Raw genomic sequence first — 10,834 nt, 5'->3', positions numbered from 1 at the left:
GATTCAGGTCTGGACTTTGACTTGGCCATTCTAACACCTGGATACGTTTATTTTTGAACCAATCCATTGTTGATTTTGCTTTATGTTTGAGATCATTGTCTTGTTGGAAGATAAATCTCCGTCCCAGTCTCAGGTCTTTTGCAGACTCCAACAGGTTTTCTTCCAGAATGGTCCTGTATTTGGCTCTGTCCATCTTCCCATCAATTTTTACCCTCTTTCCTGTCCCTGCTGAAGAAAAGCAGGCCCAAACCATGATGCTGCCACCACCATGTTTGACAGTGGGGATGGTGTTTTGAGGGTGATGAGCTGTGTTGCTTTTACGCCAGACATATCGTTTTGCATTGTGGCCAAAAAGTTAAATTTCGGTTTCATCTGACCAGAGCACCTTATTCCACATGTTTGGTGTGTCTCCCAGGTGGCTTGTGGCAAACTTCAAACAAGACTTTTTATGGATATCTTTGAGAAATGGCTTTCTTCTTGCCACTCTTCCATAAAGGCCAGATTTGTGCAGTGTACGACTGATTGTTGTCCTATGGACAGACTCTCCGACCTCAGCTGTAGATCTCTGCAGTTCATCCAGAGTGATCATGGGCCTTTTGGCTGCATCTCTGATCAGTCTTCTCCTTGTTCGAGATGAAAGTTTAGAGGGACGGCTGGGTCTTGGTAGATTTGCAGTGGTCTGATATTCCTTCCATTTCAATATGATAGCTTGCACAGTGCTCCTTGAGATGTTTAAAACTTGGGAAATCTTTTTGTATCCAAATCCAGCTTTAAACTTCGTCACAACAGTATCTCAAACCTGCCTGGTGTGTTTCTTGGTCTTCATGATGCTCTCTGCACTTGAAACAGAACCCTGAGACTATGACAGAGCAGGTGCATTTATACGGAGACTTGATTACACACAGGTGGATTCTATTTATCATTACCAGTCATTTAGGACAACATTGGATCATTCAGAGATCCTCATGGTATGTGCACACGATGCAGAAATGAAGCAGAAAATTTCTGCATAATTTCTGCATCTCCCTGGCAGAAAAAACGCATGCAGATTGTGCATGCATTTTTCCTGCAGAATACATGCGGATCCACATGCGGATTCACATGCGTTTCCGCATGCAGATTGACAAGCGCTTTCCAGGCGATTTTAGCATCACCTGGAAAGTGCTTGACAACTAGGTCACACTATATAAATCCATGCAAACAGCATGGATTTATATAGTGTGACCCGAGAGAGTGTATATACTTACCTCCGATGGCCCGCGCTGTCCTGCTTACACTCCGTTCTCCCGGCTGCCGGCAACTTTGAATTGAATGACCTGCCGACGTCAGCGTCACGTGACCCGTCACATGACTCTGACGTCAGCGCAGGTCCTTCAACTCACTGCAAGCGCCGGGAACCAAGCAGGAGCGGTGCGCGGGCCGACAGATGGTAAGTATATATATATATTTTATTTTATTCTTTTTTTACAGCTTTTTATGGTACCTGGGTGTGGATGAGACTCTCCTCTTCTCCACACCCGGGTACCATCCGCACATTAGAACGCGCCAATAACGCAAGTACAGATGCAGTCTTGCGGAATTGGCGCGTTCTAATGCAAGTCAAACGCCGAGTTTACGCAAAATTAATTGACATGCTGCGGATTTTTGAGCGCAGCGTTTACGCTGCGGAAAAATCCGCATCATGGGCACAACACATGCGGATTTCAAATGGGGAACATTGCTGCCCTTCTACCATGCGTTTTTCATGCGTTTCCGCGGCGTTTACGCAACTGCAAAAACGCCGCGGAAACGCATTGAATACGCATCGTGTGAACTCAGCCTCACTGAACTTCTGGAGTGAGTTTGCTGCACTGAAAGTAAAGGGGCCGAATAATATTGCACGTCCCACTTTTTAGTTTTTAATTTGTTAAAAAAGTTTAAAATATCCAATAAATTTTGTTCCACTTCACGATTGTGTCCCACTTGTTGTTGATTCTTCCCAAAAAAATTAGAATTTTATATCTTTATGTTTGAAGCCAGAAATGTGGCAAAAGTTAAAAAAGTTCAAGGGGGCCAAATACTTTTACAATGCACTGTAGAGTAGGGTCTCAGTAAAAAAATGTTCCCATTATAAAGGAGCGGTTCTGCTATACAGTTTTTGGGTATGCAGTGACTGAGATGGCTGCCTAAATTTTGGAAAAACCCCAATACCAATTTGAAGACACATAGAGGAGGGCCTCAGTAAAAAAAATATTCCCATTATAAAGGAGCGGTTCTGCTATACAGTTATTGCGTATGCAGTGACTGCAACGACTGCCTACATTTTGGAAAAACCCCAATGACAATTTGAAGACACATAGAGAAGGGCCTCAGTAAAAAATGTTCCCATTATAAAGGAGTGGTTCTGCTGTACAGTTATTGCGTATGCAATGACTGCAATGGCTGCCTACATTTTGGAAAAACCCCAATACCAATTTGAAGACACATAGAGGAGGGCCTCAGTAAAAAAAATGCTCCCATTAAAAAGGAGTGGTTCTGCTATAGTTATTGTGTATGCAGTGACTGCAATGGCTGCCTAATTTTTGTACGCATCCCAATACCCTTTTGAAGAGACATAGAGGAGGGCCTCAGTAAAAAAATGTTCCAATTATAAAGAGCGGTTCTGCTATACAGTTATTGCGTATGCAGTGACTGCAATGACTGCCTAAATTTTGGAATAACCCCAATACCAATTTGAAGACACATAGGGAGGGTCTCAGTAAAAAAATGTTCCCATTATAACGGAGTGGTTTTGCTATAAACTTATTGCAGATGCAGTCACTGCAACGGCTTTGTATTTGTATTGCGTATGCAGTGACTGCAACGACTGCGAACATTTTGGAAAAACCCCAATACCAATTTGAAGACACATAGAAGAGGGCCTCAGTAAAAAAATGTTCCCATTATAAAGGAGTGGTTCTGTTATACAGTTATTACGGATGCAGTGACTGCAACGGCTGCCTAAATTTTGGAAAAACCCCAATACCAATTTAAAGACACATAGGGAGGGTCTCAGTAAAAAAATGTTCCCATTATAACGGAGTGGTTCTGCTATAAACTTATTGCAGATGCAGTCGCTGCAACGGCTGCCTAAATTTTGTAAAAACCCCAATACCAATTTGAAGACACATAGAGGATGGCCTCAGTAAAAAAAATTTCCCATTATAAAGAAGTGCTTCTGCTATACAGTTATTGCGTATGCAGTAAAATGAAGAAATCCCGGCACTCACGTATTACGTGAGTGCCGGGATTTCTTCATTTTACTTGTAATTAGAGATGAGCGTTGTTCTACTCGAACTGTTCGCCAATCTCAAATTCGAGCTGTTTTGGGCGGTGTTCGAGCCGGTCGGCGAACACGAACAATTTGAGAATAATTCGGCTGTTCGAGGTTATGTTCGATAACTGTTCGTGCACCAAAATCATAACTGGATTTTTTCTCAGTAATGATGAAAATTAATGTTAATACGCAGTTTGAGTGTACAGCGGGGCGGGGGGAGGGGCAGGGGATGGATCTCTGCAGGAACAATGAAGATCTCCATTTTTTTTTCTCTTTCCCGCATTTGCAGTGGGGAGGTGCAATCTGTCAGCCTATCAGCAGCGCACACACGGAGCGAAGTGCTTTTTTTCACACAAGCAAGGGCATGTGTGATTGGCAGTGTATGTCACATGTCCTTGCCCTATAAGACCAAGCCATTTTCCCCGTCGCCACCATTTTCTCACTGCTGCAGCTGCGTGTTAGACGGCACCGCTGTTGCTGTGTGCGCTATACCTTGTTAATTTCAAGCCAATTTTCGCACAAATATACAGATAGCTTGGGAGTAGGGAATAGTTATGATTGCAGTCCTTTTAAGGACTAGGTTACAGCATTTCCTACGACTTTTATCAGGCAGGTCTGTGCTCTTAAATAGATAGATTGTGGGAGTAAAGACTAATTGTAATTGGAGTCCTTTTCAGGACTAGGTTACATCAGTTCCTATCAGTTTTTGCCAGGCAGGTCTGTGCCAGTGCTGTGCAAGTTTTTTTCACAGCATTTGGCTGAATCTAGCAAAGCTAATCCTTTTTGGCCTATTGCAGAGTGTGTTAGTCAGTGGAGTAGCCTATCTGTGTTGCAAGATATACCACCTGTGTATAGAATACCAATTTTTTTACTGCACCTAGTGAAGTAAAATCTTTTGGGCATAGCATCATTCTATTAGTCCATCTATACTGACCTCCATCAGGTTGCAAACTGAATATAATTTTTTTCTGCATCTAGCTCTGAAAAAATATTTGGGCTTCTAGCGGTGTGTGGGACTTGGTCTATTAGTCCATCTATACTGACCTCCATCAGGTTGCAAATTAAAAATAATTTTTTTCTGCATCTAGCTCTGAAAAAATATTTGGGCTTCTAGCAGTGTGTGGGACTTGGTCTATTAGTCCATCTATACTGACCTCCATCAGGTTGCAAATTAAAAATAATTTTTTTCTGCATCTAGCTCTGAAAAAATATTTGGGCTTCTAGCAGTGTGTGGGACTTGTTCTATTAGTCCATCTATACTGACCTCCATCAGGTTGCAAATTAAAAATAATTTTTTTCTGCATCTAGCTCTGAAAAAATATTTGGGCTTCTAGCAGTGTGTGGGACTTGGTCTATTAGTCCATCTATACTGACCTCCATCAGGTTGCAAATTAAAAATAATTTTTTTCTTCATTTAGCTCTGAAAAAATATTTGGGCTTCTAGCAGTGTGTGGGACTTGTTCTATTAGTCCTTCTATACTGACGTCCAGCAGGTTGCAAATTGAATATAATTTTTTTCTGCATCTAGCTCTGAAAAAATATTTGGGCTTCTAGCGGTGTGTGGGACTTGGTCTATTAGTCCATCTATACTGACCTCCATCAGGTTGCAAATTAAAAATAATTTTTTTCTGTATCTAGCTCTGAAAAAATATTTGGGCTTCTAGCAGTGTGTGGGACTTGGTCTATTAGTCCATCTATACTGACCTCCATCAGGTTGCAAATTGAATAAAAAAAATTTCTGCATCTAGCTCTGAAAAAATATTTGGGCTTCTAGCGGTGTGTGGGACTTGGTCTATTAGTCCATCTATACTGACCTCCATCAGGTTGCAAATTAAAAATATTTTTTTTCTGCATCTAGCTCTGAAAAAATATTTGGGCTTCTAGCAGTGTGTGGGACTTGGTCTATTAGTCCATCTATACTGACCTCCATCAGGTTGCAAATTAAAAATAATTTTTTTCTGCATCTAGCTCTGAAAAAATATTTGGGCTTCTAGCAGTGTGTGGGACTTGGTCTATTAGTCCATCTATACTGACCTCCATCAGGTTGCAAATTGAATAAAAAAATTTTCTGCATCTAGCTCTGAAAAAATATTTGGGCTTCTAGCGGTGTGTGGGACTTGGTCTATTAGTCCATCTATACTGACCTCCATCAGGTTGCAAATTGAATAAAAAAATTTTCTGCATCTAGCTCTGAAAAAATATTTGGGCTTCTAGCGGTGTGTGGGACTTGGTCTATTAGTCCATCTATACTGACCTCCATCAGGTTGCAAATTAAAAATAATTTTTTTCTGCATCTAACCCAGCCAATAGTTTTGGCCTAATACCACAGTTTGGCCACTCAGCTCTGCTCGGTTACCATCCATTGTTTTTTTGTGCAAAAAACTCCAGAGTTGTGAATTAGTTAACCACCAAAATGAGTGGAAAAAGGCCTGCTGCTGGTGGAAAGGGGAATAGGCGTGTTGGGAATGGGAAAAAAGGTTGTGTCCGTGGCGTAGGTGCAGAAGAAAGACCATCTTCCAGCCAAACTAAAATGTCTACTTCTTTTAGCGGACAATGTGATAAGATCCCTTTCTTACGGCCACGCCAATCGCTACAAATTCCAGATGAGGCACAAAAACAGCAGGTGCTTCAACGGATATCAAGTGCTCCTTTAAGTGGGCTCTCCTCCACATCAACTTCAACATCACAAATACTCCAGTCCTCAAAGGTGTCACCCAAATCGCACTTGCTTCCTCACAGCTCCCAAATCTCCAGCTGCCCGTCTGAGTATGAGGTAGAACAGATGGTTGAGTCTGCAGAGCTGTTTACTCATACTATAGCCTGGGAATCAGAGGTCGACTCCAGCGCTTCTGTGAATCCAGACGAGGAAATGATCTGCACTGATGCCCAGAATCTTTATGAGTCGGATCCAGGACCAGACGCAGAAGGTTCTGACCATAATGTAGACCCTCATTCCCAAACTGTAACTACTGTTGGTGGAGACAATGAGGAAGACGATGATAAGACTCAAATACCTGATTGGAGCGACAACTTTAGTTTTTTGTCAGGGCAGGAACAGGTTGGCTCTGAGGACGACGGGTGTGATAACGCACAGGGTGATGATGATGAGGTCGGAGATCCCACTTACTGTCAACCCACAGTCAGCCAAGAGATGAGGTCAGCAGAGGAGGTGGAGGAAGATGCTAGTGACGACGAGGTCAGGTTGCGCCTTCCTGGACAGAGACGTGGTACTGGAAGCACGTCAACAACTGCATCCTCAAACACAACTCTGCCTCTCACCACAAGTCGTGGTGGCTCTTCAGGTCGCATGGGTGCTAAGCCTTGCATAGCCTGGGCATTTTTTCAGATCGATAAAGATGACCCAACTCGTGTTATCTGTAACATTTGTCAGCAAAAGCTAAGTAGAGGACAAAAAATACATAGTTTGAGTACTTCATGCATGAACCGGCACATGGACATGAAGAATAAGTTGCAGTGGGAAGCTCAGTGTGCTACAATGCGGTCTAGCCGGCCGGGCCAACCACCGTCTGCCATATCTTGTGCATCCGCGGCCTCTTCATCCTCTGTGACTGGGGGGACAGCAGTCACACCTGTTTTGGGGCGCAGACCTGCCACCTCTTTACCCGCAACAGCCAGCGTGATTGGCAGGTCATCATTTTCTTTGGAGGTGGTAACACCAGCTGGTCTTGAGCGCTGTCCGACATCGATAGCACCACCTTTGGATCAAGGCAACCTAACATGTCCGCCTGCATCTTCCTCACAGACCGGCAGTTTGCCGGGGACACCCTTATCAACCCCGTCTAAGCACAATAGCCAGCCCTCGGTCCCTCAGATGTGGACAAGTAAAAGACCATTTCCTCCTAGCCATGAGAAAGCTAAGAGGTTGAATTTCACCATCTGCAAGCTCTTGGCTACAGAAATGCTGCCTTTCCGCCTGGTGGACACAGAGGATTTTCGAGACCTTATGTCCGTCGCAGTGCCCCAGTACCAGATGCCCAGTCGGCACTACTTCTCAAAGAAAGGTGTGCCTGCGCTCCACCAGCATGTCGCACACAACATCACCGCTTCTTTGAGAAACTCTGTGTGTGACAGGGTGCATTTCACCACAGACACTTGGACGAGTAGGCATGGACAGGGGCGTTACATGTCGCTGACTGGGCACTGGGTAACTATGGTGACAGCAGGACAAGGGGCTGCTGTCCAAGTCTTGCCGTCCCCACGAGTTGTGCGTCAATCCTCTTTATGTCATTTTTCCTCCACTGCTTCTGCCTCCTCAACCTCCTCTCGGTCTTCCACCTGCACCCAAAGCCTGTCTGGTCATGCCACAAGCTTTCTAACTGCGCAGAAGGGATCCTGCACACCTCCTTACTATGCTGGCAGTAGGGCTCAACGTCATCAGGCGGTTTTTACATTGAAATGTCTGGGAAATGTGAGTCACACAGCTGAGGAGTTGTGGTCAGCTCTGGAGAACCAATTTCATGAATGGTTGTCTCCACTGGACCTGAAACCAGGGAAGGCCGTGTGCGACAATGCTGCAAACCTGGGTGCGGCCCTTCGCCGGGGCAATGTCACACACGTGCCTTGTATGGCTCACGTGTTGAACCTGGTTGTCCAGCAATTTTTAGCCCACTATCCCAGACTAGATGGCCTTCTGCAGAGGGCACGGTCGCTGTGTGCTCACTTCCGCCGTTCGCATCCCGCAGCTCAGCGACTTACATCTCTACAGAAGTCGTTGGGCCTGCCACTTCACCGGCTAAAATGCGATGTGCCTACCCGGTGGAATTCAACTCTGCACATGTTGCAGCGACTGTGGCAGCACCGACAAGCCCTGGTGCAATACGTTCTGACGTATAGCCTGGGCCAACGAGATTCAGAGGTGGGGCAAATCACGCTGGAGGAGTGGTCTCAAATCAGGGACCTATGCACCCTTCTGCACAGTTTTGAAATGGCGACGAAGATGTTTAGTGCTGACGATGCCATTATCAGCATGACTATTCCGGTGATTTACATGCTGGAGCACATGTTAAACAGAATTCGGAGTCAGGTGGTGGCACAAGAGGAGGTGGAGGAAGTAGAGGAGGAGGAGTTGTATGCGGAAGGGCTAACATCTGCAAGGTCCAGACGGTCGGCAGCACCAGGGCGGCAGGCATGTGAGGGTGGGGGAGATGATTTTACCAGGGCGCATGGTAGCAGCCAAACTAGTGAGGAAGGTGCAGGAGCCCAGGAAGAAGTGGAGGACGAACTGATGGAAGACTCATCAGATGAGGGAGACCTTGATCACATTTCTGTTGTGCGAGGTTGGGGGGAGAGGACAGAGGAAGGAAGCATGATTGTTACCTCGCCATCAACACAACAGTGACTTGGTGCTCCTGGATGCGCAACACACATGAGTGCCTTCTTGCTGCACTACCTGCAACATGACCCTCGAATTGTGAGAATTAGAAATAATCCTGACTACTGGGTTGCCACACTGTTAGATCCCCGGTACAAAAGTAAATTTGCAGAAATTATTCCTGCCATAGAAAGGGATGCACGCATGCAGGAGTATCAGCAGAGACTGTTGCAGAATCTTACATGTGCTTTTCCACAAAATACCAGTGGTGCACGTAGTGAATCTCACAGTTCCAACTTGCCAACCGTGGGACCGTCAAGTGTTCAGCACTCAAACCGTAACAGAACCACAGTATCTGCTGGTAACATCAATTTTGCGGAATCATTTCACCACTTTTTTAGCCCATCCTTTGCAAGGCCACAGGAGACAAGAAGTCTGACACATAGTCAACGCCTAGAGACGATGGTACAGGAGTATCTCCAAGTAAACATTGAAGCCACGACTGTGTCACTGGACCCTTGCTCTTTTTGGGCTTCCAATCTGGATAAATGGCCGGAGCTAGCCACTTACGCCTTGGAGATCTTGTCATGCCCCGCAGCCAGCGTTCTGTCTGAACGTGTGTTCAGCGCTGCTGGTGGTGTGCTGACAGATAAGCGCACGCGGCTCTCCACTGATAATGTAGACAGACTCACGTTCATAAAGATGAACAAATCATGGATCCGAAACGACTTTTCTACCCCTGTGTCATCCTGGGGAGAGTAAAAGCTTGATGATTGGTTAAAATCACCCTACCAACCGTTTTAAGCTTTCAAATTACTAATCATGTTTATCTGTATCTTGACTGGAAAATAATTTGGGCTTTGTAGCAGTGTGCAGCACTGATCCTATTAGGCCATCTATAATAAGCTTCACCAGATTTAAAATTAAAAATAATTTTTAGCTGCATCTAGCCCAGAAAATAATTTTGGGGCTCCGAGATGCGCAAGACACATAAGTGCCTTCTTGCTGCACTACCTGCAGCATGACCCTCATATTGTCAGAATTCGAAGTAATCATGACTACTGGGTTGCCACACTCTTAGATCCCCCAAACTTTTCGATCAACCTTTTCATTTTAATAAAGACCAAAAAAATGGTCATTTTTGAAATTATAAGAATTAGCGGGTTGTTAGAAACTGAAATCAAACAGTTTTCAACTCAAAACTTTATTCTAGGTGATGTTACATTTTCACATAGGACCCCTTGTTCGAAAGGAGCTTCTGAACTCTCTCGTCCATTGAATTTGTCAGGTTTTGGATGGTTTCTGCTTCAATTGTTTTGCATGAGGACAGAATACCCTCCCAGAGCTGTTGCTTAGATGTGAACTGCCTCCCGCCATCATAGACACTCCTTTTAATGATGCTCCAAAGGTTCTGAATGGGGTAGAGGTCAGGGGAGCATGGGGGTCACACCATAAGTTTGTCCCCTTTTATGCCCATATCAGCCAGAGATGCAGATGTTTTATGTGCAGCATGAGATGGTGCATTATCATGCAGAAAAATGATCTTGCTGTGAAATACACGGTTCTTCTTCTTGAACCATGGCAGGAAGTGCTGTTTGAGAAAATCCACATACATTATGGAGTTCATCTTTAGCGCCTTCAGGGATCCTAAAGGGGCCGACAATCTCTCTCCCCATGATTCCAGCCCAAAACATTACTCCACCTCCTCCTTGTTGGCGCTGTAGCCGTGTTTGCGTGGGGTGTCCATCAACCAGCCATCCTCCACTCCATTCATCTGGACCATCGAGCGCTGCACGGCACTCATCCGTGAACAAAACAGTTTTGAAATCAGTCTTCATGTAATGTTTGGCCCACTGGAGCCGTTTCTGCTTGTGTGAAGTGGATAGAGGAGGTCGACAGGATGGCGTATGCACAGCTGCAAACCTCTGAAGGACCCTGCATCTTGTTGTTCGGGGGACGTTGGAGGCACAAGCAGCTTCAAAAACTTGTCTGCTGCTATGACAAGGCTTTTTTGCCGCTGCTCTTTCAACCTGACGTAATTGCCTGTAGGAAAGAGTCCTCAATTTGCCCTTATCAGCACGCACACGTGTGTACTGTGAATCAGCTACATACTTCTTGATTGCCAAGACACTTCATCCTGATCATCGCACAATGTTGATTGTAGTCATGCCTAAACACTCCACAATTTGTTGCTTCTCAGCAGCCGA

Source organism: Phyllobates terribilis, unplaced genomic scaffold (genome assembly GCF_046119375.1).
Source record: "Phyllobates terribilis strain yellow unplaced genomic scaffold, ASM4611937v1 Scaffold_1__5_contigs__length_1240528914, whole genome shotgun sequence".
NCBI classification, from domain to species: domain Eukaryota; kingdom Metazoa; phylum Chordata; class Amphibia; order Anura; family Dendrobatidae; genus Phyllobates; species Phyllobates terribilis.
The sequence above is the reverse complement of the archived record's forward strand: the minus strand, read 5'-3'. Positions refer to the sequence as shown.